Source organism: Silene latifolia, unplaced genomic scaffold (assembly GCF_048544455.1).
Source record: "Silene latifolia isolate original U9 population unplaced genomic scaffold, ASM4854445v1 scaffold_273, whole genome shotgun sequence".
Lineage (NCBI taxonomy): Eukaryota > Viridiplantae > Streptophyta > Magnoliopsida > Caryophyllales > Caryophyllaceae > Silene > Silene latifolia.
Genome location: NW_027413215.1, coordinates 116,433 through 124,657, shown reverse-complemented (window position 1 = coordinate 124,657; position 8,225 = coordinate 116,433). Strand labels below are relative to the sequence as shown.

At 37.3% G+C, this 8,225-nt stretch overlaps 1 non-coding gene across 1 annotated transcript; it reads right to left on the bottom strand.

The window, feature by feature from the left end:
- Window positions 1–6,341: 6,341 nt before the first annotated feature.
- On the bottom strand, window positions 6,342–6,446 carry LOC141639087 (small nucleolar RNA R71). Its single transcript, XR_012542362.1, has one exon. It is a non-coding gene; the product is annotated as a small nucleolar RNA R71 (small nucleolar RNA).
- Window positions 6,447–8,225: the final 1,779 nt, after the last annotated feature.

Genomic DNA, 8,225 nt, shown 5'->3' with positions numbered 1-8,225 from the left:
TGAGTGGGAGTTAGTGACAGTCATGTTTAGACATGGAGTTCAGTGGGAGCAATCGTCCTTCATGAATTACATAACTTATTATTCATTGGGAATGACGTACAAATACTGTCTTTCATAAAGAAGTATTTAGGTTTTCAATTCTGGATGAAATTAGACATTATCCAAATCTATTGTAACATGGGATGTTAGATTGGCACTTAGATGGGTATCTTATGATGATAATGATCCTTCATCTTAAAGGAATCGACCAGTTAAGTAGGTTATTCATATTGAAGAAAATTGAATTATCATAGAGTTATGATTATTCAAATGAACCAAAGAACTGTTGTCTACATGAATGCAATCACTAATGTTTCCGCCGTTAGTATAATCATGTATGCCATGATGCACATTTCCTAGATGAATTACATGCTTGGAGCATGATAAGTCGATAACAAGCTTACCCATATGAGAGTCATTGGTAAGCTTTAAGGAACCGTCATGAATTCTCAAGGAGAACTAATGGTCTGTTCTAGAGTTTGGAAGGATAACAAGTTGTGTATTAAGAGGTTACACAAACTCAAGTTTCCAAACTCATTTGGATTTGTGAAAATCCTAGGCATATTATTGACATAAGGAGTAAGAGACTAGAAAAATGTATTTTATTCATTGCAAGATTCTACGAAATGAACCTAAGTACGTTGTGATTAGGTGGTGTTCTTTAAAACTACAAGTAGTGTTGTCCACCGAAACCCACATCACAAGTTATATGATAACAATAAGAGCTTTTTTCAATCTAAAGAACCTAAGTCTAGTATGAAGTCTAGACATGTACTTAGTAAAATTCATGCTATAAGGGATAACATGATATTGAAAGAAATCGCAATTCACAAAGTTTGAACACTTGGACACATGATATGTTCACAAGCTAAACTTTTATTGCGTTAGACAAGTGCATAAGTACACTTATGATTATAAGACATAGAGTAGTAATATGGTATTGACTACTCGTGTGTGATAATCACATTTATTGTTTGAGTTATCGTTAACTCATCTTGTACTTTGTTACATCCAAATGGGTTGTTGAGACAATATTGAACCCCATTAAAGTGAACTGGATTAACATAGTATTCGCCCCTAATTACTTATATGAGGTGACATCTCAAAGTAACTAGAGTGTGATGCGATTGATGGCAAGTTCAAGTGCCATAAAGTCATGAGAGATGGCTAGTCGATCACATAGGCAGACTGTGAGGGACACTCTGTCGGGCTTATGACCGCTTATAGAGTTCTGGAAATTTTTATAGCCTGATCGTGGCGAGAGCTACTATGGTATTCTTATGAGTCTATTCTTTGAATAAAGACTGTTCGCCTAAGATGGCACAATTTTAGAGTGACTTTGATTTATATTCTGCGACCTTCGTAATTGGGGTCTAATGGGCATGTTTTGGGTCATGATGAGTTGTGGCTATTCGAAGGGAAGAGTGCGATATAAATTGTCCATCCCCGTCAGGGTTATCTTATATCTCACCGCCACTCGACGAGCAATGAACTGGGAATGCGTGGCTACGCTCGGAAGGTATCTATGGTAGATAATTCCGGTCAGACAGTTATTCTCCAGATCGAGGAAACCACTAATGATATGATTAAATGCGAGTACGACCTGCAAGACACCTTGCATTGAGTGGGAGATAGTAATAGGACAAGAGAATTGGTGACACACACTTGTCGCGGACAAGTGGGAGATTGTTGGAGTATGTGTCCTCGACAATAATGCAATCACTTGTTTAAATCTCATATTAAGAATACATAAGGGAAAGTAATTTTTATTGTCAACTGATCCACACTAATCGGTAATGATTGGCTGACTAGAGTTTGACATTACTGTCATATGACGGTGGTGATCAGTTGATCCCTTAAGGTCATACCTCTAGGGAAACATTCTTAATTGATTAATTAATTAATTGTATGACGATACGAGTTAATTAATTCCTTAAAATTGAACAAATGATTTTGTGAGCGAGATTACGTATCTTATTGTAATTCGATTAAATAAGGTTCGTATTAAGTAATTAAATTGTTTTATTACTTAGGTTTATTTATTGTTTATGAAACAATTAAAATAAGGATGAATGATTTATTATAAATACAAGCTGTTGTGATTTATAATTCTATGACCCATTTTAAGTACTTGCAATTGTGAATTACTAGTTAATTTTTGTATGTGATTTATTTTGTTTGTATAATGATTTTTAATAAGTTAAAAATGCATTATTTAAATTACATGTCTAGTAACATGTCCAATATGTCACACTACACAAATTAACATTTGACAAACTTAAAATGCACCCATTTTAAATGGGTGTGCCGTGTAAATGGGGATTATAGGGGTTAGTTGTGTTTTGTTTATTTAATTAAATGGAAACATAATCATAACCTACAAATGATAGGTTTGCATACCTAAACTCTTGAGAAGAGAAACTTGCAAATGCATTGGGCACTCTTCCCTCTACCCACCCGGCCACCCCATGCAAAAAAAAAAGAGAAAATGTTTTCTCTCTTTAATTCATTATTCATTCTTATAAATTATATGGATAATTTTTCATATCCTCTCTAATTGTTATTGGGAAAAACTTAAGAAGAAAACTCACAAATCTCTAATATTATTCTCTCATTACTAGAAGTAGTATACTAATAATATTAGTTGTTATTTTAAGTCACATATACTAATTTCTAGTAACAAATTAGTATTTGTATTAAGAGTGATTTCCTTGGTAGAATCCTTGAGGAGTAGATTCTACTATTGAATCTAAGGGTTTTGTTGGAGCACTTGGTTTTTCTTAAAGAAGACTAATTTGGTAGGAGACCGATTAGTATATACCATTCGGCCCTCAATGTAAGATTAATCGATTTCTTCTTACTTTGTATTTTAGTGTTTTACATGCATAAGATCCTTCTAGTTTATGACTTAACTAATAAATACATAGTTATTAGAAGTGTCTAATAAGAGATTAATGAATCTTACAGTAATGCCTTGATTTAAGAACTTTGTCTTTCATTTCCATCGTCTTAAACCTTACTAAGAACATACCATCAGGCAAAAAAGAAATTTTATCAATGTTGTACCTTGTCCAGATCCTCCTTACAAAGCCCTTAATAACTTCACATGGAGGATTTGCTCCCAATATGAAATATGAACCATATGACAGCTTGTTTCCAATACTCAATTTTTTTCATTAACTTCATCATTAGTGAGTTGAATTATGTCCTCATTCTATTCTGCATCAGTCTGTGGATCCCCCTCATCATGTCATGATTGTTCCCAGATGCATCATCCTCCTCTTGATCACTGTCTTCAATATCCAATTCAGGAATTCCAACCAATTCATGAATATTTTTGGTTTTTCCATTCTCATCTCCAGTTGGTCCTCTTGATTTAGTAGTAATGACTGTAGAATCCATTGGCCCCTTGGAACTCATCCTCCCTTACTGCTATAACAATAATTCTTAGCCAAATTGCACAGAATTCAATGGCGGCAGTTTGAGAAGGTTTGAAAACTTTCTCTCTCTATCTCTAGGTCCAAAAATTGGGTTATATTGAATCATTGATTCACATGCATGTTTTCTGATTGAAACAAATTAATGTAGAATTCGTTGATTTTAATTGAATTGAGTCGTTGGTTTTACTATTTTCAGGTATAAAAGAAGGATAACGAAACTAATAACAATGCTAGCGAAGAAATCAACTCCACAGTAAATATGGTAACAGGTAATAATGATTTTTATCTTTTCTCATTTATTGTTTATTGTACTGTTAGTGATTCTTATCTGTTTCTCAGCTGTTGATTCTTATAGTGATGATACTTATTCAATCAATAGAGTATATTGATTCTTATCTGTTTCTCAGATGTTGTTTATTGTACTTTCATATTATTGTACAGTAAAATAGAATAATAGTAGAGTAACATGATGATATGTCTTATAACAGTAGGATAAGAGTAACAAATTCAGTATTATCTGGCTTATAACAGAGTAGCATAAGAGTACTGTTATTCTGATTTTATTGTACTATTATTGTAACAGCAGAGTAACATGATGATATTATTGTATTGTTATTCTTATATTATTGTACTATTATTGTGATATTATTGTGCAGTAGCATAAAAATATATGGCTTATAACAGAGTAGCATAAGAGTAACATATTAGTATTATTGTGATGTTATTGATTGTCATCTGTTCCCCAGCTGCTGTTATCGTACTGTTATTGTCATATTACTGCAATGTTGATCATTCCCTCATGGTACTGTTATTGTGATGTTATTGTGATTCTATTGTCCTCTAACTGTACTGATTATAATCATTTACTATCCCAGATGTTTCTACTGTCTCTATTGTTGGGGAAAATGCAATTGTAGCTAATGGTGAATCTTCAAATAACAATATATTCTCCACCCCAACTTATTCAAACGAAGAAGACGATGAGTTTGTTCTAACTCTTCATTACAGCAGTACACCCGGAGGTACTGAACAGTGGGTAAGAACTGTTGAGAGTGATTTTATGCCGAAGCGTGACATGTTCTATCTTACCTTGGAGGATGGAATACAGTTCTATTCCATATATGCATTGGTTTGTGGATTTGATGTGAGAAAATACACAAATGGGAAAGTAAAGTGGGGGCATCAACATAAAATCACTACTCTCTAATAGACAGGGATATCGAGATATGAAAAGGAAATTGCATCTTGAATCAAATAATACGGAAGCTGGTAATTGGAGTACATCAGAGAAGAAAGAGCGAAAAACTAGACAACTAAAGAAGCATGCAATGACAAGGTGTGGCTGCAAGGCAAACATGAGGTTAAGAACCCGTCCAAAAACAAAGGCGACAGACAACTGGATATATTGTGGACATCTTCTGGACGTTCACAATCACTCTCTTTACTCTGTCAAAAATAGAGAATTGCAAAAGCTGTCAAGGGACGCCCATGATTACATTAAGAGGACCATTATTGATCATACTAAGCTAAACATAGGTCCATCATTAAGCTTCAGAATTCTCAAGGAATACTCAAATGGGTATCAGAATATCGGTGCCTCTTTGCTAGATTTCAAAAATTTCAAACAAAATGTCAAGTGTTACATTAGGGATAAGGATGCCAAAATGTTCATTGGGCATTTCAAAATGCTTGCTGAAATAAAGGGGTTCTATTTTGCTTATCATGAGGATGAGAACAAATGTTTGACAAAGGTTATATGGGCTGATAAGGAAGGCATAAACAATTACATATTATATGGAGACACGATATTGTTTGACCCTACTTATGGGACAAACAAATATTTCATGGTGTTTACTCCGTTCACGGGAGTAGACCACAACAAGAAAATAGTGACTTTTGCGGCTAGATTACTTGAATTCGAGAGTCAGGAATCATTTGAATGGATTTTTACAAAATTTCTAGAAGCAATGGGGCAAAGAACCTCGGTGTATCATAACCGACCAATGCCCCGAATTAAAAAGGCGTGCCCAAACATTTTCAAGAATTTTGTGCACAAGTCTGCATGTGGCATATCATGCGAGAAAGTGCCCGAGAAGGTGGGAAGACCAATTTGACTTAGGTATCACCATTGACCAACGCACTATGCTTAATTGTGAAATACCAAATGGCTCGGGATTAAAATGGCGCCGCCATGGGGACGGTGCTTATAATTGATTTAAGATTTTTATTGTTTTTAGTTTGTGTCTTTTTCACCCTGGTGAAGTAAACCTCAAGGTCTGTTTTAAATTGTTTTCTTGTGCTGCTTGATATTTTGCATGTTCAGAAGGTTACAAAGAGATTTGTTACCTTTGACCGTGAAATCAAAGAACCTTTGAATTGAATAGGAGACGTGGAGTTAGAGAATTGGGAGGGTTAGAAGTTGTTCAACCCACTATTTAGTTTGTCAATCCTTTCGCAGTAGAAGGAGAAGAAAACCCATTAAACAATTAACACAAAATCCACTCTTACAATGCTAAATTCTCGCCACACTCTATACCCACCGAGGAGGATTTACCAAAATGGTACTCCTACCCTACAACATCTTTACACGGAAACTTTATCGCTAAGTCCGCCTTCATCCAACTAGTCGAGAGAGCCAACGAGGGAACGCCGGCGAGCACCTATTCTCATATGGAAACCTTACATTATTGTGTTATCTCTCAAACGGGCGGATCAAGACCAAATAAGATGGGCTTATTTCCTTTTTTCGTTAATCAAGACCGCAGTTAGCAATGGTTGAAGGGCCTGATAAGGCCACCCTGAATAGATTCTCGAAGAAGCTAGCTCTAATTTTCACAAAAATTCTACCAATCGAAAAAGACCATGCTAAGAGCTCAAATTACGTGGTTTTAAGCAAAGGATGAAGAGACTTTGTATGAAGCTTGGGAGCGGTTCAGAAGGTATTTCGCCATGTCCTCACCATGGACTTAGCGAATGGTTTCTTGCAAATTTTGGGAATGGTTTTATGAAGATTCAAAACATTCTCAATATGGATCAAATGGATGTTCACCGAGGTTTGATGACAATCAAACATGGAACAAGATTGAGGAATGGCGAGTCACAATTCACAATATATTAGACCTGCAAGGCTACTAGAGGAGAAAAGTATAAGTAAGACGCATTACTCAATTAGGTGCTCAACTTGAGTACTCACGTTGACACGATCGACTTGAAGTTTGAACAAGCTATGGCTAGACTTGAGGAAAACTCAAAAACATCAAAGCATCATGTCAATGCCATGACGGCATCCTCATCAATCCCAAGTGGGATATGTGAGAATTGTGGAACCTTGGGTCATGACTCAAGTGAGTGTAGGGGAACAACCGAACAAGTTAATGCTTTCCAAGCTTACAAAAGTGGTACCACCTTATTCAAATTTTTACAATGAAAGCTATAATTTACATCAAATCTCTCATGGAGTTTGAGACGAGAAAGGAGATAACCTGGCCCTTCCTACTAATAAACTTACCACGACCTAGTTATTAGATAATTAACCTTAGAACACGGCGTACCAAAATCTACGGCATATCTCTCTTTACTCGATGGTTATTTACATTTTCTCCCTATTTTCTCTTATACCCATATTTTATCTTCCTTAAACTTTGTAGTTCTAGAACATCAAATTCAAACGATTTGTGGCCAGAAGCAGATGGAGCCACTTGGCAGAAAAGCCTCGCACAAGCAGATTGAGCCAAACCCCACACCAACTATTTATAGTATGAAGCATTGGCATTCCTTTTTGGTGTTAGGCGACACGTCAGCTTACTTCCTTCACTTCATTTAGGCTCCTAGGGGCGTTAGGAGTGGTCCTCTTGGTTTTGCGGTCATCCAAGCCGCAGAGACCATGGTTAGTCAGGAGTTGATGGAGAGGACTTCTCTGGCTGACATCGGACTGGACTCTTCTTTGAGGTATGAGCAGCTATTTTGTTTGACCAAAATCAATTCCTTTCCTTATCAAATTACAGTGCTCGTCATTAACTATCTTGCTTTAGGGCGTGGGTGTACTCCTACTTCCGGGCCTCGCGCCCAGGCAGGCCGGAAGACTATCCGTGGTGAAGGATTGCAGGTGATATGCGGGGCGAAGAAGCGGCGTTCTTTATAGTGTCTAGTGGGACGTGGTGCTCTTCATCTAGGCATGTCAACATCTCCTTATTCATTTTCTTCCTATGTTGGCTTTTAAATTGATCATAAGAATGATTCCTTTGTTTTATCTTGTCCCGGTGGGTGCCGAGGCCTTGGGCGATCACGAGTCGCCTCACTTTTTGTTTTGAGGTCATGGGCCATAGGGAAATCGCAGCTGTCGGTACTCTCGGGGCGTGTTGACGTTCCCATCGATCCTCTTAGGACGATATTCGGGGCTGCCGGCAGAAAGGAGCGGACTTGGTAGCGGTGTTGACGCCCTCACTAGCTACGGCCGAGGACTACTCAGGCGTTCCTCTGAGAGGTTGGCGTGCGGCGGTAGTGGTGAGCATCTTTACCCTTCTTCTTTACTTGATGTTTTGAAACTATGATACAAAGATCATACGATTAATGAAACATTTGACTTTGCGGGAGATTAATGACCAAGGCATCAGTCCCACAGAAGGCCACCACGAGACCTCGAGTACTGTGTGTGGCGGAAGGGCAGCGATCTCCCAGAAATTCTGTGACTTTGACGTGGCTGTGGCGGATCACGGCACAGACCAGTGACGTGACAGCATCGATTCG